At 36.6% G+C, this 22,066-nt stretch overlaps 2 long non-coding RNA genes across 2 annotated transcripts; one reads left to right on the top strand and one right to left on the bottom strand.

Moving 5' to 3' along the window:
• The first annotated feature begins 233 nt into the window (after positions 1-233).
• Positions 234-959, top strand: LOC125177993. The gene is made up of 2 exons (XR_007156741.1): positions 234-665; positions 867-959. It is a non-coding gene; the product is annotated as an uncharacterized LOC125177993 (long non-coding RNA).
• Positions 960-5,356: 4,397 nt separating this feature from the next.
• LOC125177992 lies at positions 5,357-20,637 on the bottom strand. The gene is made up of 3 exons (XR_007156740.1): positions 20,614-20,637; positions 6,667-6,831; positions 5,357-5,393 (listed from the first exon to the last, which is right to left on the bottom strand). It is a non-coding gene; the product is annotated as an uncharacterized LOC125177992 (long non-coding RNA).
• Positions 20,638-22,066: the final 1,429 nt, after the last annotated feature.

Raw genomic sequence — 22,066 nt, 5'->3', positions numbered from 1 at the left:
GGACACGGAGGCCGCCTGAGTGATGGACACCGCCAGGCACCGCGTGTCCACGAAGCATCGATTCCAGCACACGCCTGAGTCAGCAAAGAAAAACAGCTGGATCACAAGATGTTTTTTTTTTGGTCATAAAAAACTGAAGACAATATTTAGACGATATTTTAGCGATGCTATAATACTGCAATGTAAAACGAATTAATGATTTTGCTTGCTATGATCTGTTATTTGAGGTGTACAAAATTGCTGTGCAATTTAAGAAGCTTCAACTTCAAACTTAATGTAAAAATTAGAATTCCAAAGTTCACTCCCGAACCGTGACTCCGGCTTTTCATAGTATCTGGTAGTCACGCCTTGTATTCGGCTCAGTCGCATGGCCGGGCAGTAGATCTTCAGACCCCATACTATGCAGACGCATCCACTTGCATCACGCAGTTAGCCTTCAGCTAATTTTCGCAGCACAGCAGTTTTGATCCTGGGCCCAGTGCACTTTAGTCGCTTGCTTATGTATCTGCTCTGCCCTTGTTCTGAGCTATCTGTCCGCCTGCGGAGACGAGGTGCAGCCTGACGAGCAGTACGCGACTTCGCTTGCTTGAATGTTCTTGGCGGTCGGCTTTGGGGGAGCCGCGATTGTTAGAGACCAAAGATCGTCGCGCTGATAGCCTGCGAAGGTGAGATCACGGTACTACCCCGGGAGTGCTTTTTTCTCAATTCAGTATGGAACTTGATTCCGATCTTCTGAGCACGTTCCAGTAAATAAAATACTTTATATAGTCTGATCACTTCACTATTCAAACAATTGGAATTCTAATTTATAATTTTTTTTGTGATACCTGCATTAATCTAATTCAATGTCAATTTTCTATATGCAGACGTGTAAAGTGGCGCTAAAGAGGAAGGTGCCTGGGAAGGAGTCTGGGATTCTTCTGAGCTCTTTGTTCTAATAAAATTGCTTTGTACCATGACTCTGGTCCATTTTCCTCATAATTTTAGTGCATGAGGGAGGCAGCTTTGAGGTATATCATCATAGAACATTTCCGTGACACCGGTTCTCTGGTGAATACATTTTGATGATATTTTTACTACCCTTGTAGAGAAACACAACATCCAGCTTGCGGGTCGATTTTATTATTATTTTTGTCACATTTTGTGAACTTTACTGCTGATGTTATTAAGGATTTGTATTATTCGTTTATTGTATTCTGTACTTACTTTCTTTGTGGCTGCAAACTGGCTTGGTAACCTCGACATTAGAACTTACACAGTTGTATTTTTATGTGTTTCAATGCTGTAAATAGAATTTCACTAAATTTTTCGTAATTGTTAGGCTGTCAGTTCATTTGGGCGTTTTCCTTTTTTTCGGAGGTATTCGATCATTATGCATTTGGGGTTGAAAACTTATGCTGACCTTCTTTTCATGGAGTCTGCCTGCTATACAAGAAGTTGGTAGATTTGAAGTTTCACTCGAAATTTCAGCGTTATTGTGAAAATTTAGCTATGTTATATTTTTTTTTGCTCTCAGTCATGGACAATGTTGCAAGTGTCACGACGAAAATTTTATCGAAAAAATATCCATATATCAACGCTTTTTCATGAATTATTCTAAAATACTGCTGTTCTATGGTCTCTAATTACAAACAAGGATACATAATTGCTCAATGTTTGTCAGAAGAGCCATCAGAAGTTAGACATTTCATATGTACGCGGAGAAAGTCTGGCAAAACAAAAAGATTTAGAAGAATGAAAATTCAAGGGAAGGATGATTTTCAAATTCAGAGATTAATTTTACAATTCGTGTGAAAAAAAAAATAAATAAAATTTGTTTGTTTAGTGACTGACATTTGCCCGGAGCCTGCAAGTAAGACGTGGGCCAATCCTGCGCGATCTTTACGTCGGTGAAGACTGAAGAGCGCCATTGCGCTCGCCTGAACTGCGCTAAAACTGCTCGCCAAACTGGCCAAGCAGAGCACGGCGGAGAACACGCCGCCCTTCTTGCACAATAATACCGCGATTCAATTTTCTACGTGGAACAAATTTAATATGCAAACCAATTCCAAGCCAATCATGAATTCCAGTTTACAAAACAAAAACGCCCCAATTGCTTTGTACATAATAGTCGACCGCATTTAAACTAATAGTTGTTCATTGACACATTTCTCAGTGAGACATTGACATGAATACGTGCCTTCTGTCGAACGGTATAAATAATCCACAACGGCTAGTCTCGTTGGAGGTTTTCCTCCTAATACACTGGCGAGTTGCAATTGCACAGAAGTTAAAATAAGGTGGGTTTGATAAAAATTATTGCAACGTCACTACATTTAATGTGTTTACGAATACAAAAAATTAACAAGATTCAACTCTTTCATAAAAAAATATTTCAGAGTATGCAAATTTTCACTGCTCTCCGATGTAAAAATTGATAGTAGCTGCGTGAAGATGTTCGTGCTGCACTTCCATTCGTCTTTACTATGTATAAATCATCAATGTTCAAAGTAAACCCGGAACTGTCTATGTCAGAAATTAAAGCATTTTACATGTTATTTTCGACCGGTATTCATTTATTCATAGAGTGAAAGAATTTGCATATTATGCAATCCTTCAACTCGAGTTGGTCATTTGTGGTTCCCTGCACATCGTAGTTATGTGAAACAAGGGTAGAAACAATGATGCTGCTCTAAGCCGACTTGCAAATTACTGTATAAATTCAAATATCATTCTAATCAACACTGTGAAACTACATAAAGTGGGATTGAAAATACGTCAAACTTCAGTTACTTTGTGATTCTTTTATTAGATTTGCACACAGTGATATTTTTTAAAAGCAAAACAATCTCCCTTAAGTTAGTACCTGTTTAACCTATAAGCATTGCGAGGACATCGATAAAAATATATGTTGATCAATTCTGATCTGTGGTTCTTGATGAAGACTATCATGGAAAATAATGTTTTTCGAAATTCAAATAGCATTTATAGTAGTAGATCCATGAGCTATCATTGACATGCAAATTGAATTGAATACATGCAAATCCCAAACAAGGAACTTGATTGCGTATTATCAGCGTGTTAGTCTGAATGAAAAAGGTCACCTAAACTTAGGGATAACTTCCCGGAGGTCGATGACGCAAGGAGTAGAAGAATATTAACAATTTAGCATCACCTATTAGCATGAAATTTAGAATATGAATTTTTAGGGTATTTAGGATCAAAATAAATTGTACGTGGATTCGTAGTAAGTAGCTACATATAAATATGCTGACATATAACTTCATCTGAATACGCGCATAAGCCTAAATTAGGTATTAAAATATTTTAATACATCGTTATAATTAAAGTTAGAAATAAATTAATCCCATTACTAATTCTGATAAACTTTACTTTCTGGTTCTTGACCTCATGTTTTCATGCGAAATTTAATAGTAGAAATTTCAATCAATGCGATCACCGTCGTAATTGCAGCCACAAAGGCAATAGTCAAGTCATAATTAAATTAATTCTGGAAAAATCATTATGTAATACCACAATTAAATTTCAAGATTTTTCTGAATTGCGCTTGCTCTTTTCTAACATATTATATGTATTTTACCACTTTCACCTGGCAATGCGAACATCATGAGTTGTGAGAAAGGGTCTTTCAAACAGTGCACTACTGGTAAATAATGGAATTTTTACTGTGCACTGCAGGTTATTTGTGAAGTTCAACAATGCACTGCAGGTTATTCAGGAAGTTAAACAATACACTACAGGTTATTCGTGAAATTAAACGATTCGGGAAGTTAAACAATGTACTGCAGGTTATTTGTGAAGTTAAATGTGTATTGCATGTTATATGTGAAGTTAAACAATGTACAGCAGGTTACATGCGAAGTTAAACGATGCACTGCAAGTTATCTGTGATGTTAAACACCGCACTGCAGGTTATTCCTGAAGTTAACCAATGCACTGAAGGTTATTCAAGAATACAAACAATACACTGCAGGTTATTAGTGAAGTTGAACAATGCAATGCACGTTTTTTGTAGTTAAACAATGCACTGTAGGTTATTCGTGAAGTTAAACATTCCACTGCAGGGTAAACGTGAAGTTGAGCAATGCACTGCAAGTTATTTGCAACGTTAAACAATGAACTGCAGGTTACTCGTGAGGTAAACAAGGCACTGTAGGTTATTCGTGAAGTCAAACATGCATTGGAGGTTATATGCCTATTTAAAGCAATGCGCTGCGTGTAATTTGCGCAGTTTATACTATGAACTGCAAGTTTTTGTGCAGTTTAAACACCCCCACATTAGGTAAATTGTGCAATTTAAACTGTGCAGTGCAGGAATCTTATGCAGTCTAAGCAATGCACTACTGGTAATTTGGGCAGTGGTACCAGTACATTGTAGTTCCTTTTAGTTGTTTGCACATGTACTGCTACTTATTTGTGCAATTCGAACATAAAAAAATGTTTTTGCATTCAACAATACACTACTGGTAATTTTTTTCAGTTCAAATAATGGTACAGAACTACCGACTTTTAAGAATGCATTCATATTGTAATTTGTTCACTGAACAATGGTGCAGAATAACTGTATTCAAATAATACATAACTGGTAATTTGTGCAGTTTGCACACTTGAACTAAAACTGAATTGTTGACTTTGAACAATTTATTACTTGTATTTTTAGCCGTTCGCACACTACTGGCAATTTAGATTGTTAGAAAAAAAGGAACGCTGTTAATATGTATTTTTCAAATATTTAAACAAAATTTTTGACTGTAATTAATGCATTTTATTTGCACAGTTTGAACATTTTTACAAATTTTCTGATGTGGTTTTGATTCTCATTTTAAACTCGTTCAAAAACCATGGCGGGTTTGTAGGCGGAATGTGTTTATACTGTCATTTTGAATATTTCATCGTTAGAGAAATTAGGTTTTTAATTAGAAGATCATTCATGTTTGGTGCACATTTCTCATCGACACTCTCTGAAATTTCGAAAGAACAGTTGCAGGTAAGTGAGTCTACTTTTACAAGGATTACAATCTGCTATTCTTACAAGGATTTTCATGTGACTTTATCGTTCGAAATTCATAGAGCGTGATAACTTTACCTGTCGTAATATATGCGCGAGCGGAATGTCGAGCAATTGGTTCCACGCAGTACAATGAGTACAGAGGAGAACTCAAGCTCACACCTTGTACTGGCAAACGAAACGGAAAGAGTTCGAGCACTCTTTGTCATTTGGCTCGTAGTTAGCATCGAGTCTAGCGCAGGCTAGATTAATGTCGTTTCCCAATTCTCCTCCAGTGGTTACACTTCCGTCACTCCAGAGCCACTTCCCCGCATTCAAATCGACCCACCCGGTGAGTCGACCCGGTGAGTCAAATCGACCCACCAGCCGGTTATTCCAGACTTGTCTGTAAATTAAGAAACACGCACCCAATAACTCATATTTATTATTTAATGGAAGTGTGCATTCATTGAACATATAATTTTATTGAATTTGGGATAGAAAACTGGATCTGCTTTCTTTTATTTCGATAAAAATCAATTATGTAAGCATTTGACGAATGCAATCATCACTTCATCAGGCAATATTTATCACGCACTTTGACGAATGTCAGGGTCAAGTTAGTGGAAAAAAATTCGAAGCTCCGTACGAGCTTCAAATAAACCATTCGTAAGATTATGCATCCGTCAAGCCTAGAAACATCCGTGGGCATTCATATTTAGAAGCGCACATATTTTTAGGAACGTATAAACAACTTTACTACATGAAGCGAATAGTGAAAATTCCAAAAAATTTAAGTACGTTTCTTCTTACTGTAATTCAAGTAAGATTCTTCAGAGGGAGTGAGGAAGATTATTATATGAATTTGGCCCTCTGGATAACTGTTGTGGATAAAATGACTCCGGGCAACGAATGATATAATTAGCATTCAAATAAGAGATCACAACAAGTGCAGCCCCATTTTATTTTGCCACATATACACGCCCATGCATTATATCCTCAGAGCAGTGAGCAGTCACCGATTCAAAACCCTAACGAATAAAAACATAATGCTGGATACAGACGAATACGAGTCCAGCTCCCAAACTGAGTGACTTCATATGAGCCGGACGAATGACTGAGTGAATTAATTGGCAAACGAAAAATGTATAGTGATACGCGCAAGAAACTGAGCAATTGAATGGTAATAATATTGTAAATCATTGCATTGTTTAGAGTTTACTTGCTACTTGCAGAATGAAAAGTTCATTCAAAATAGTTAGTTCCATCATATGAGGATATTTGTACCTACATGTATTGAAGATGATGAATTCCAAGCTTATATTCAGCTCAACTTTTGTTTACAGGCAGGAAATAAAGTCGTTTTCATGTTAATCTTTTTATTTTTTTTTTAATCGTGTTAAAAACTTAAAACTGAACCGAATAAAATTTCTAGGGATATCATAATCCTGTCCTTTAAATTCATAACTCCACCATGTCACATTAATCTTGAAGTAATGTGGCAACAAGTGTTTGTTTGTAAATGCACGATTTTAATTAAGGATATGAGACAAATGTAAGAAAATAAACAAGCAGTTTAAAACACCAATTGAGCGGAGTAAACGTATCAATGGAAATCCTCGACTTCACGTTCACTTTGCACCTAGAAAGAATAATTGAACCGCCTGTTTTTGACTCACTGCTGTTGAGGTAAGCCACGAGATCAGCCATTTGGGCAGCAGAGGATGGATAGGCGAGTACGCTGCCCAATGGGCACGAGCTTTTAGCCGTAGCAAAGTTGACTACATCGGTAGAGAAAAAGTAGCAGAATCCGCCCACAGCTTCAAAGCCTGGCTTGCACGCATCTGATGAGACATAAATAAATGTTAGCTAAAAATTATCCACATTTCTACCAAAAATATGCAATGTTACCAATGCTGGGGCCTTATTTATCTTCTGAATAGAATTTGAAGCAGTATTGCATTCAAATGTCTTAATTGTAGACTATTGAGAGGCTCATCGCTTAAAGGTAGAATATACCGCATTGGACTGTGGTTTGAAAACCCCACAATTTCACACGCCAAAACCTGTTGGATCTTCGCAACATTATGAAAGATAAGTTTTGTCAGGGTATGTTTTCTATTTCTGATGCATTTAGAAAAAATGCATTATTTTCCACAATTCTCTGTATTAAGTAGCATTCTGTATGAGGGCATATTAAAATTTGGCATATTTATCCTGAATAAATGCTATAACGACACTCCTGAAAGAATATCGAAGTAAAAAAATTTTGTAACAGGCAAATAAAAAATACCTTTTTTCTTCATGAAAGTGATGGAGGCCGGGTCTGTGATGAGTAAGGTGGTGAGCACCGAGGCGCTGCTGCTGAAGTAACACTGAGGCCGCCTGAGTGATGGACACCGCCAGGCACCGCGAGTCCACGAAGCACCGATTCCGGCACACGCCTGAAGCAGCAAGGATAAAAAGCGGGATCATTGCAACTTTTTAATTGCAATGCGCTACGGAGAAAATCATTCGGATATTTTGGTAATTGTTGAAATTATTTAAAAGAAGTTTCTCGTGGCTCTACTCCTATCACGTTGTTTCATATATTCGTCGTGCAGCGATCGTGCCCGGGTATCTGCGTTACATGAGGTTGAACAGCAAAATTTGATAAAATACTCATTTCATGACGTACAAATGAATTTGTGGAAGCTAAATTTCTTATTTGGGCCAACGCTCACAGCAACCCATATATATTGAGACTATAGTAGTAAAAAGAGGAAGGTCGATCAACTATCCGTAATTTTACGCTCTTAGTTATTATAAATTTTGATAGATTTGTCTTAGCAACATTTGGCACTCATACTCAATGTAATATTATCGCTTCAAAAATAACCTAAAAGGTTGCTTGACATCCATTTCTGTTCGAGTATTTGTCAGGAAACTTTTTGCGCTGTAGCATTATATCATGAGATGCGAACACCTATGTAGATCGTAGATCCAGTTGGTAATATGAGAATAATTACTAAAGTAAGTATTTACTAAACGATACAAAAAACTAGAATATTATAGCCTTTGCATTAATACCTCTTTTTGATTACTCACATGCGCTTGATGCCTCCAAGTAAGACGTGTACCGTTCGATCTTTGTGTCGGTGAAGAGCGTCATTGCGCTCGCCTCAACTGCGCTAATACTGCTCGCCAAACTGGCCAAGCAGAGCACGTATGAGAACAACATGCCGTGTGTTTTGAACGTCAACAGCTCGCACTCGTACTAGTTCCAGATCCGCATTGAATTTCAAATAAACTAAAATACCAACTACCTTGCTTCGATCATAAAACTAGAGTATAATACAACTTTTAATAGTAATTTAATGAGTCAGATTTAGCTTTATATTAGCTTTACCAATTAGCTGCCGATCTAGATTCAGCAAAATTAGTGTTCGCTTTGAGAGCATATGAGATATTATTATAAATGTACAATATAAAATATATTTCTGCTATATGACATTATATCAAGCTAATGAGGGGATTTACATGGCAACGGGCATTTCAAGGGAAAATGATTGAAATGGCATTATGAAGGAATGAGATCATAGATTTTTTCGTATTTTGTCGACTTTTTACATTGCATATGCATATAACAGCAATATTAATCGATCGTTTTAAATTCATAAATTAATTTACTCTCTCTATCTCATCGAATAATACAATGGTTCAAGGAAGCAGTGAAAAAATATCACAGAAATTTTATCCAAACCGTTATTTTGATACATCTTTCGAGTGCAGCTTCTTGAAATGAGCGCCTATATAACGCTCCAACCTAAACATTCATTGCAGCTGCCAGTAAATTCCACCAAATCCATCCAACAATATTATTGACAAATGCATTCAGTGACGATTTAAATTTTTAAATTCATCACGTTGCCAAGAATTTATCGGTTAATTGGCAGTTATTTCGGACAATTTTTTACTTAGAATTTTTTTTCTTTCGAGGACTGACATTTCTTACTTTTTTATACTGTTATTTTATTGGTGAATAGCTGCATTTGGCATTTTTTTCTGATTTAATCTTTGAAGGAGCTATAATTGATAAATTAGGGAACAAATTTCTGATAACCGCTGAACTTTATAATTGTTATGTAAACGAAAGTGAGTATTAATAGAAGAAGAGTTTCTTGCAGAGATCGTAAGCGTTAGCAACTACGGCCACTCAACTAACCACCCACTTGCAGAGATCGTGAACGTAAGCTCGATTGTTCCTATTGTGAATGATCCCTGTCAAAATTTACGCGCGGCTATCCTTCCGAATTCGGTTGCGACTCTCGGATTAGAGATGAATCAGATGCGAAATGGCCGCCTCTTCTATTTAGCCGCCAAATAGGAGCTATTTTGAGTAGTTTCGTGGAAAAAAATATAAGGGTCAAATGACACACGAAATCAGTGGCTGGTCAGGCCACCATTGGCTTACCCTGCTCAGTAGCTGGCACGAGTTTTTAACGCGAGCGTGCTTAGAAGTTCCCGCCATGTGGGGGTGTGTGGGGGTCTGCCTCCCGCACCCCCCATCCGGACAGTGCATTAGCCGTTGCAGCAGCCAGGCTGAGCCAGCAAGTAAGGCGCCAGTTTAGAACAAACCGTGAATCAGTACGTAGTGAAGAATGCTCAATGCTTATCGAAAAGCTATTGGCTATAGTTTTGTTTCCTTCAGAGAGCTTCAAACAATTTGATGGTAAATACCATTGCACTTGTAGACATTGAACAGTGCACATATATATAACGTACAGAGATTGAAATGCCCCCTCCCTTCCCCCCATAAGGGGGGAAGGGAGGGGGCATTTTTTTAACGCATTTTTCAGATTCGGCCGTGTCTGTCCCGAACGTATCAGGTACCAAATACGCGCACCCCACGATCGCCCCAAGCTCGACGGGTAATTTCACAAGATCCCATTTCGGCGCTTATTTCGCTCCGGCAACCGGAACCTAAAGCGGACATAGAGCTTCTAATTTACACCGTAACAAGAATTTGGGGCGTCCTTGTGCCAGCGGCTGACAGGAATAAAAGTTTCGATAGGGATGGAGCACATTTGAATTATTACACTCGTCCGATAAACAGTTGAGATCCAGGATACGTACTTAGCTATCTTCACGGAGAATGTTCAGTGAATTCATAAACAAAACTTGATCGTTGTTTCTCAAAATTTTTTTTCTTACAGTTATCTTGACATTGCTAAGCTGCCAGTTAAATTCGAACACTTTTCTTTGTAATTTCTACGAAGTGAATAATGTAGTATTTCATTTTCCGTGCCTACCTGGGTAATTTATTTTATATTACCCAGTGAAAATTTAATTTTGGTATTAAAAATATTCCACTAATTGAACTAGGTTTGAATATTCCTCAATCGTAAAATGTCGCCCAGTGTGAACTTAGTGTCTTAATTACCAGATCAGCTGAGCTGCACCTACGTCGTCCAGTTTTTGCTTTGTTCCGAGTCGTGGTCTAAGTGTGGCAATACAACGTTATATCACTTTTTATTGTAAATTATATTCGTTTTGTGTAATCACGTCTGCGGTTCAATCGAAAGTATGCGTCAGCAGCACTCGTACGACAAGGCTTTTTATGCCTAACACGTTGCCCATAGAAATCTTCAATAATTGCTGCAATTCACATGAGTTGTGAAAATCCTGCAGGGGGAAGTTCTGAAAGAGAATGATTAAACTCTATTACATTACATCAAGTTTCCAGCGATTAAATAGACTAACATAAAATTGGAAGACTGCTAAGCTTCAAGATATAAATTTTCAAATACTATTATGTAAGGAGGCATTCAGATTAAGCATTCAATTAAGTAAATTGTGAGAAATGATGCCTCATAAATTTTGGCATTCAAGGAAGAAATCATGGAAATACATGCCAAGGTATGTAAGATTTTTTACGTAAGAAGTATGAACATGGCCAGGAGTTAAAATTTTCTTGAAAATTTAGTAGCTACATATATTTCCGTTCGTTTTCTCGATTACTGTATTTTTACCGACAACCAGTTGAACTTGCCAGGCGCTACCCCGGAAAGCGACTGTGCTATCAAGAAAAATTTGGAACTATACGAACTTCTGTTCCTTAATTTAAAAACTGAAATTTAAGCTCAATCTTCATCAACAACAATGAACTTTTGATCAAATTTATCGACGAAAATCTGGAAGAAGAAAAGTTTCATCTTGGCTGTAATGAGGCAAGAAGAACAAGCTGTCAGTTCCTGACTTGATATTTTTCGCATTTAAAGCTTCACAGAATGGTTGAGTAATTTTTGGCTCTTTTTTTATTGTATATATGAAGAGAAATATGTATAAATATTCATCATCGACTTACACGAAATATTAGTATTGCGTGCATTTGACTTATTCCAGAGCAACACAATTCCAACTAAACTTTGATTAGTCGTCATAAGAAAGGACACGATAAATCATTTGTTTGAAAGTTAAGCGAATTGAAAATGTTTAATGCTAGAGAAATTTCACCTTTGATCGGATGATTAGGTTATGTAAAATTTATGCTAATGATTTGCTGACTTATTTGTTTCATTGTTATAATTTTATCATTGATTTATCGGTAATTTAGTCAGGTTGCGACCTTAGCGTTTTAGGCTTTACTCGGATATAAATTCTCTTATTAAATAGATTACAGAAAAAAAATCGGACAGAGAGAGGGTGTCAATGAAACACTGGTACGCTTAATATAACACTAGTAAATGCTATTTTACATCATGCGTTGACTAAAAACTCTAGTACACTAAAAGGGCTAATCCCAACATAATCAAAGTTGAAAATCTACCACTTTACAATTCACATCTTCTACATTTACCAGAAACGTTAATGCGTTGCAGTTCCGATGAGTAGTACGACTGTTGTAATCGACCGTACTTCACGCACACGTTTGCGGCCGTATTTCCAGCGGCCGTACCGCAGCCGTAGCCGCGCATCCCCGCTGCCAGCAGTCGTTCTTTCTCCACCGTCGTCGTGTTTCGCTGTTATACAGGGTCCGCCATATTTTTTCTTATTTCTCAACGAAACAAACATGTGAATTCACTCCGCTGAGAGTTATGATCTAATTTTTCTCCCTAAATCTAAATGCCGTGAAATCCTTAATGCCTTTGGCATTTATTGCCTTCCAAATCTCCCCGACTCAATGCACATTGAGTTCTTATGGCTAATTATCCATGGTTTTGATTTCGCCGCTGTGTCGAGTTATTCTGATGGATGAAACAGTTAGACTATCAATCCTATTGCTTAAATTTTGTGTAATGAAATTTAATGCAAATTTCCACTACTTGCTGCGAGACCACACAGATTAAGTAGGACCGGCTCTGATGTGGACGCTGAATTGGTTACAGCCATCAGATACGATGCCGATCCCGTCTTGCATACTGGTTCCTTTCTTATAGGATTTTGTCTCAGATGCCAGGGTGAGTTGCGTGCGATAGTGGTGAAATTTAAATATGATTACTTGGTGAAATATTGCGATTTGTGTGATTATATTGATTTGTTATTTGTTGGTATTTACTTATGGTTTCTGTTGTAGGATCGTGCGTTATTCTCAGATCTCCATGCTCTAGCTCTCTCCTCGCATTTTGCTCTCCTCGCACTTTAACTTCCTCCGCAGTTAATTTGTTAGTTCGTTTAATCTATAAGCCGCACCTCTGTAAAATCGTTAGTGTTATTTGTTTGTTTTAATTTGCCGTTTATTTTTAATAAATTTAAGAAAGTTGGTTTGAGTTAACTATCCGCTCGGTCCAAGCTTTTGCTTATCAGGCCAATAGGGAAGTTGCATTTAATTTCCGGTCATTGGTGGACGTGACAATTAGACCATCCGAACTTCTGAGGTGACGCGAGGATTCAAGATTAGTTCGTCACAGTTGGTATTAATATTATGATGGCTTTTAATTTTGGTATTAATATTATGATGGCGTTGAATCCAAATTCAATAAAAGCTTACATTTCATTCACTGCTTCATGTCTGCTGTTGTACGATGAAAATCAACCTGATATAATTGAGTTTTATTGTTAAGTTCGTAATTATAGTTAGATTTGAGAGTTACAGTGTTAATCTAAATTCAAAACGGTGAATTTAGATAACTTGAATCAATCAAATTTCGCTTGTCATAAACTCAACATTGGTTTCTCTCCACCAATTCTTCACTTGTGATATATACTGTCAGATGTAGTTTAAGATGCTGCTGCCAGCAGTGTCATTGAGCAAGTAGTTGTTACTCGATTCTAATCGAGCAAAAGGCTCATTTGTTAAGTAAGTTATTTAGCGGTTAAGTGGAGCGGATCTCCACTCCATCGGGCCAATTGAACTTCATGTCGCTGAGGCGCTTTGCCGCGTCAACCCACCAGTTAGGAACTTTAGGTTGGTATGCAGAAAAAAAATATTTAAATCATTATATGGCCGTTAGGGGTTTGTCTATAAGTTGTCAAAATAGCGAATATCCCTATAATTTAGGCATAGAAGCAAGATTTAGCTACGAACGATAGTTTGTGACTTAGAGGATTAGTTGGTGACTTCTACCAATATTATTGAGACGCAATAGTGAATACTGTTGTCTGAAATGAAATTTTGAGTAAGTGGTCGTGGTCTATATTACAATAGATAAATGAAACAATGACCTGGATACGGATTCGGTTCGTATTATAGTTCTAAAAGTCTGACTTGAGTGGAACGACATAATTATTTGATACATGAATGTATAAACTGACAAGTAGGATATATGTAGGAAACTCGCCAACTTAACAACTATGCATTAACGTTTTCTGATATTTTCTTGTTGAATGTATAAGTTTTGATGTATATTTCGGCATGATCTTATACGGTTATTGCCAAAGTATATTTTGGCTACGAGTTGAAGCTGTTAACGGTACGTAAAAATCGTTTCTTTATGTGGTGTCTTTATCCGCAACTATGCATTAAGGATTTTTATATGATATGATGCCAAAATATATTATAAACTTAGCCCAAGATTAGAGAAAATGGCCAATGAAACGAATCTGTATGCGAATATTATTCGATCACTATATGATGCAGAGCATTTGTTGTGATTTATAACTTAGCTTCAGGATAAAAAATCACATAAGAATAATGAAATTTAGTGAGAAAAAGCTTTGCAATTGTATCGTGAATGAGGTTTGTCGCCTCTAAATTTAAGTTTTGTTTTCGGGTTATCGGGAATCAATGAGTCAGTTTCTCGACGAAGTGAACTCAGAATTGAGATGAATTTCATCTTCTGTTTAGTGAATTCCGAAAGATATTATACATTTGTCTAAGTGCGTTCTAAAGTAAAGTCGCCTGAACTTAAAATTAAAAAAAAATTTGAACACCTTTGTTTCTGATGGAGTTGATGAAGGCAGAGTCTGTGATGAAGGGGCTAGTGAGCACCGAGGAGCTGCTGCTGAAGTAACACTTGGACGCGGAGGCCTCCTGAGTGATGGACACCGCCAGGCACCGCGAGTCCACGAAGCACCGATTCCGGCACACGCCCGAGTCAGTAAGGGTGAATTTCTTGTGACTATAATATTTTACATTAAAAAGTATTGGTTGAAGCGAATTAATGATTTTGCTGTGATCTGTTGTTCGATGCAGCTTTGAGGTATCATCATATGACATTTCCGTGAACACCGTTTCTCTGGTGTATACTTTTTGATTAAATTTTTACTACCCTTGCAAAACACAATATCCAGCTTGCGGGTCAATTTTTTTGTTATTTTACCACATTTTGTGATCTTTACTACTTATGTTATTCAAGATTTGTATTATTCGTTTATTTGTATTTTGGTGCTTATTTTCTTCATGGTTGTAAACTGGCTTGGTAACCTCGACATTAGAACTTACACAGTTGTATTATAATTTCTTGCAAATCGGTAAATAGAATTTCACAAATTTTTCGTAATTACTATGCTGTCAGTTCATTTGGGTGTTTTCCGTAATTTTCGGCGGTATTCGATCATTATGCATTTGGGCTTGGAATACCTATGTGGGGAATTTCACTCGGAATTTCAGCGATATTTTGAAAATTTATCTATGTTGTATTTTTTAGCTTTTAGTCTTACGTAACAATGTTGCAAGTGTCACGTCGAAAATTTTATCTCTAAAATTTTTAAAATCTAAATTTTAACGTCTTATTCATGTATTATTCTAAAATACTGCTGTTCTATTGTCTCTTTATTTTAAACAAGGACACATAATTAATCAAAGTTTGTCATAAGAGTCACCACTAGAAATTTCATTGGTACAAGGAGAAACTCTCGCAAAATGAAAAATAGTGATCTGGATTTTGATGAATGAAAATCCTAGGGAAAGATAATTTTCATTTTCAGAGATTAATTTTACAATTCATTTTTAAACTAATTGAAAAAGCATTCGTTTGTTGAGTGACTCATTTTAGCTCGGTGCCTCCAAGTAAGATTGCCTGAGCAATTTTTGCGCCGGTGAAGAGCGCCATTGCGCTCGCACCGACAGTGATACATCGACATTAATACATACCTTTTGTCGACCGGTATAAATAATTCACAACGGAGTTTAATATCGCTTAAATCTCCATTCTTTCATAAAAAATTACATCGGTGTATGCAAATTTTCACTGCTTTCTGATATAAAAATAAATAGTAGCTGAAGATGTTCGTGCTGCACTTCCATTCGTCTTTACTATGCTCAAATCATCAATGTTCAAAGTGAACCTGAAACTGGTTATGTCAGAAGCTAAAGCATTCAACATGTTATTTTCAACCGGTATTCATTTGTTCATGGAGTGAACGAATTTGTTTAATATGCAATCATGCAACTCGAGTTGGCTATTTGTGGTTCCCTGCATATCGGAGTGATGTGAAAAAGGGTAGAAATAATAATGCTGTTGTAAGCCGACTTGCAAATCGCTATAGATATTCAAATATCATTAGAATCGACCCTGTAAAGGAGAGTGGAAAATACGTTAAACTTCAGTTACTTTGTGATTCTTTTATTGAATTTGCACACAGTGATATTTTTAGAAATTGAAACAATCTACGTAAAGTTATTACCTGTTATACTATTGAAAACAGTGATATAATATCTGTGTTGAACAATTCTGATCTGTGATTCTTGATGAAGACTACCATGGAAAATAATTTTGGTTGAATTTCTAATAGCATTTATAGTAACAGATCCATGAGCCATCATTGTAATTGAATACAGATCCAAAACCAGAAACTTAAATAAGTACGAACAGCGCGTTGTTCTGAATAAAAAAATCACAGAAAAGAATTATGAATAACTGTCCGAAAATCGATAGCGCAAGAAGTAGAATAATACCACATTAATTTTGCATGGCCTATTGGCATGAAATTTAGAAAATTAAATCATTTTACGGGTATTTAGGATCAATGTTGGTACGTGAAAGCGTACGTAGTAGGTGTATATAACTTCATATGCATCTAATGACATATATAACTTCATATCCATACGTGAATGAGTCCAAATTAGAAAAAATTAAATTAAATATTTTAATATACCATCGTAACTAAAGTTGGATGTAAATTAATAACCTTACCAATTCTGATCAACTTTCCCTTTTGACCCCTGACCTCAGGTCTTTATTTCATGCGAAATTTAATTGTTGAAATTTCGTTGTAATTGCAGCCACAAAGGCAATAATCAAGTTATAATTTAACTCATTCACATAAGATCATTGTGTAGCACCTCAATCAAATTTCAAGATTCTTCTCAATTGCGTTTACGTTACTAGCAGAATGTCAACCACATCCACCTGGCAATGTGAACATCACGAGCTATATTGAACAGTTTTTCAAACACTGCACTACTGGTAATTAGTGAAGTTTTCACTATGCAATGCAGGTTATATGCGAAGTTAAGCAATGCACTGCAGGTTATTTTTGAAGTTAAGCAATGCACTGCAGGTTATTTGTGAAGTTAAATATGAACTGCAGGTTATTTGCAAAGTTGAAAATGCACTGCAGTTTATTAGTGAATTTACACTTGTAATGCAGGTTATTTGTGAAGTCAAACAATGCACTGCAGGTTATTTACGAAGTTAATCATGCAGTGCAGGTTATTTGAGAAGTTTAAAATCCACTGCAGTTTATTCGTGAAGCTAAACTTGTAATGCAGGTTATTTGTCAAGTTAAGCAATGAACTGCAGGTTATTTGTGAAGTTAAACATGCACTGGATGTTATATGCGTAGTATGAGCAATGCACTGCGGGATATTTGTGCAGTTTATGCTATGAACTACATGTTTTTGTGCATTTTAAACAATTAACATCAGGTAACTTGTGCAATTAAAAATGTGCAGGGCAGGAAAATTATGCAGTTTAAGCAGTGCACTACTGGTAATTTGGGTAGTGGTTACAATACATTGCAGTTCATTTCAGCAGTTTGAACATGCACTTCTGCAATGCAGTTCGAACATAAAAAAATTTTTATGTTGAACAATGCACTACTGGTAAATTTTTTCTGTTCGAACATTTTTAATTTAATTTAATGACTTTTAATAATGAATTCAATGTAATTTAATCAGTTTGAGTAATGGAACAGGATTTTAGACTTTGGACAATAATTATTTTCTATTGACAATAAGTTCAGTTGGCGAACTAAAACCGAAGTGTTAACTTTGTACAATGTACTACTTGTATTTTTAGCTGTTGCCACACTACTGGTTAATTAGGCAGTTCGAACATAACAAGAGGAACTCCTGTTAATTTATGTTTTTCGAATATTTAAAGAGAATTTTTGACCGTATAGTCGTTTCATTGCTGTTTATCTGCATATTTCGAACATTTAAACGGAATTTGTGACGTGTTTCTGATTTTATTTTTGAACTAGTTCGAAAACAATGGCGGGTTTGTAAGCGGAATGTGTTTTTACTGTCATTTTTAATATTCCATCGTCAAAGAAATTATGATATTAATTAGAAGATCATTCATATATGGTGCTCAGTTGTTCTCGACATTCTCTCAATTTTCTAAAAAACAATTGCATGTATGTGGGTAAATTTATTACGTTTACAAGGATTTTCGTGTAAATTTTGCGTTCGAAATGCATAGAGGAGATAATTTTACCTGTTGTTATATATGAGTGAGCGGAATGTCGAGCAATTGGTTTCACCAGTACAATAAGTACAGAGGAGAACTCAAGCTCACACTTTGTACTGGCACACGAAACGGTAAGTGCTCGTGCACGATATGTCCCGTGGCTCGTACTTAGGGGGAGCCTGGAGTCTGGCGCAGGCTTCATTATTATTTTTTCCCAAAATTCCTCCAGTGGTTACTGTTCCGTCCTTCCAGAACCATTGTCCCTCAATCAGAGTCAAGTCGACCCACCAGTCCGTTGTTGCAGATTTATCTGTAAAGTAAGAAACACGCACCCAATAACTCACATTCATAAAATTAATGGAAGTGTGCATTCATTGAGCATATAATTTTAATGAATTTGAGATAGAAAACCGGATTTGATTTCGTTAAATTTTATTCAAATCAATTGTATAAGCGTTTGACGAATGTATTCATCGGGCAACATATAACACGCACATTGGCGAAAGGGTTATGTGGAAAAAATTCAAAGCTCCACACGAGCTTCAAATAAAACATATTCGGAAGATAATGCATCCGTCAAGCTTAGAACCATCCGTGAAAATTCGTACATAGGAACAAGAAATTGTTTTCAGATAATCTAAGTTAATTTTTTCTTTCAGTAATTCAAGTAAGATTCTTCAGTGGGAGTGAGGAAGTTTATTATAAGAATTTTGCCCACTAAAGCGATGAATTTTGTGGAAAAAAATGACTCTGGTCAATGAAGGATTAAATAGCATTCAAGTGAGAGGCCACAATGTAGCAAGCCAATTTTCGGTCACAGTGTTTTAGGTCACCGAAATTCTCTGACTATGACTGAAGATGAAAAGTATAGGCACTTTCGTAGGACGTGGGGTTCATTAGTATTTAGCTGGGCTCCACTCTGAACTCTTTTTATTAACTTTTGTTAGCATTTTCGCATGCTGTAGTAGTATTTCCATTACCATGGCAATTATGTTAGCCTCTCATAATCAAAGGATTAAGTAAATATGTTAAGTGTACCTTTACTATTTCGTATTCTGTTATTCTTCAACCTCGTATATTATGGCCCGCGGGCAGAGACCTTTGATATTTGAATGTAGCTAGCCGTCTCGGTACAACAACAAGTACAGCCCTTTTTAACTTTGCCCCATGCAGGCACACCCAAGCACTATCCTCAGAGCAGACATCGTTTCATGACCCTCAATGGAAACGAATTGCTGGCCTCCGACTGATTTGCGTCCAGCTCGCAAACTGAGTGAGAGACTTCATGAGAAGGACGAATGACTGAGTGAATTAAATGACTAACAAAAATGTATAGTGATACAGACATAGAACTGAGTAAATGAATGAAAATAATCTGGTTGATTATTGCATTATTTAAAGTTTACTTGCTGCTTGCTGAATGAACCTACAGAAGTTCGTTTTATCCTATTTGTAGTTCCATCGATTGAAGATGATTAATTCCAAGCTTATTTGCAGCTCAACTTTTATTTGTTGGCAGGAAATAAAGACGTTCTTATGCCGATCTTTGTAATAAATCTTTTTTAAAACACGTCAAAACTGAACCGAATATAATTTGTAGTGATTTCAAAATTCTGTCCTTGAAATTCATAATCCCATTATGCAACATATTATGGGAAAAGTCGTACAACAGTTTCGATGAGCATCTATTTACCTTATTAATCAACGTCCCAACTCAGACAGCTCTCAAATTATTTCACAAAAGCCAATATGACAATAATGCCTTGATCTTGAAGTAATGTGTCAGCTGGTGTATGATTGCAAATGCACGATTTTAAAAGCAGTGACAAAATGCCTTAAACAGAACAAGCTGTTAAGAAATCGATTGTGCGTAGTAAACGTATCAGTGGAAATCCTCGACTTCACGTTCACTTTGCACCTAGAAAGAGCAATTGAACCGCCTGTTTTTGACTCACTGCTGTTGAGGTAAGCCACGAGATCAGCCATTTGGGCAGCAGAGGATGGATAGGCGAGCACGCTGCCCAATGGGCAGGAGCGTTTAGCCGTAGCAAAGTTGACTGCATTGGACGAGAAAAAGTAGCAGAATCCGCCCACAGCTTCAAAGCCTGGCATACACGCATCTGATGGGAGATAATGGAATTGTTAGCTACAAGTTATCAAAATTTCCACCAAAAATATCCAATGTTACCAATGCTGGGGAGTAATTTATCAGCGGAATAGAATTTGAAGCAGTAATGCATTCAAATGAATTAATTATAGACTATTGAGGGTCTCATCACTTGTAGGTAGAATATATTTTGACTGTTGTTTGACAACACCACAATTCCACACGCTAAAACCTGTTGGAGTTTCAAAATATAATGACAGATAGGTTTACTTGAGGTTTGTTTTTTATTTTCTGATGCATGTAGAAGAAAACATATTATTTTCCACAAATATATGTATTAAGAAACATTCTGTACGATAATATATTTAAATTTAGCATTTTATATCCTGTCTAAGTACTATAATAACTCTCTTCAAATAATTCTGAAACAAAATTGTAGGACAGACAATTAAACAATACCGTACCTCTTTTCTTCATGAAGGTGATGAATACTGGGTCCGTGATGAGTAAGTTGGTGAGCACCGAGGCGCTGCTGCTGAAGTAACACTTGGACACTGAGGCCGCCTGAGTGATGGACACCGCCAGGCACCGCGTGTCCACGAAGCACCGATTCCGGCACACGCCTGAGATTGATAATACAAACAGATATATGATTTCGGCATATTTATTTAAACAAACCGTTGGTGGAATCTGAATGATATACAAATGAGGCATGTACTGAAAAATGTATGAACCCGGCTCGTGTTTCACTTACTAATTTTTCCCATTAGTACACAAATGATGATCTTCGTTGCTTACAACTTCAAAATTGTTTGAAAAACTGAGCGAAAACTCGCATAATGTCAACTATTTGTCATCAGAATGCGGACATCATTTTACCAAATTTTCCCGTGCGTCCAGATCACAGATGATATGCACAATATTTGCACTAATGATCAGGCTGCCAGTATATTTTACGGCAAGACGCTGAAGCCGCGGGATTAGTGGTGTACATTGTCTATTTTTTTTTCAAAAAACCGGTTTGGTTTTCCTTCAGACTGGTCTCTATTAATTAAATTGAAAGGTTTATTCATAAGTACGTATTCAAATTGGCTCGTCCACTCGATGACATAGCGACACTTCGCATGGATGCATAAAGGCAAAATGCTGTGAATGAAACAACGAAAACAATCTCACAAAAGACTTAGTTAAAACCATTCTACTTCCAGGAAAATAGAACAATAATCTCGATTCTTATACTATCTTGAACGATTAATGCTGGTACTCATCAGTTATAAGGACGTTTTTTCTTATTATTAATGTAGGCAACAGAATTATTCTGAACCAAATTCAAAAGTAAACTAACTTGGTTGAATAGATTCGATTCAAATCACAGACAAAAAGTCTGATGCGAAAAGTTTCTAAAGCGAGCGAAAAACGGTTGAAAGACTCACATGCGCTCGGTGCCTCCAAGTAAGACGTGGTCCAAGACTGCGCGATCTTTACGTCGGTGAAGAGCGTCATTGCGCTCGCCTGAACTGCGCTGAAACTGCTCGCCAAACTGAACAAGCAGAGCACGCCGGAGAAGAACATGCTGCGTGTTCTGGAGTAACCAACGCTTTCGATCAACCATAAATGAAACTATATCAATAGCAAAGGCTTGACGCATATACGTACATCCAATTACGTTAATTTTTCTGAGTTTTTTTTCAATTTAATTTATCCTGGTTGTATTAAATTTCAGCCTTGATTTTCTATAAACAATGATAAATAATATCGGAAGATGAGCTAATCTAGCGCAAGAAATGCCAAATCGATTCGTGAAAATTTGCAAATAAAAAAAAGCAAATTACGAAAATTTCATGATTGGGTTATTTTTGCTCAAGGGCTCAATTAAACAGCTCCAGTTTAAAAATTGTCTTTCATTAAATATCAATT

This window comes from Hyalella azteca, unplaced genomic scaffold, assembly GCF_000764305.2.
Source record: "Hyalella azteca isolate HAZT.00-mixed unplaced genomic scaffold, Hazt_2.0.2 contig771, whole genome shotgun sequence".
NCBI lineage: Eukaryota > Metazoa > Arthropoda > Malacostraca > Amphipoda > Hyalellidae > Hyalella > Hyalella azteca.
This window is presented reverse-complemented; position numbering and strand designations above follow the sequence as displayed.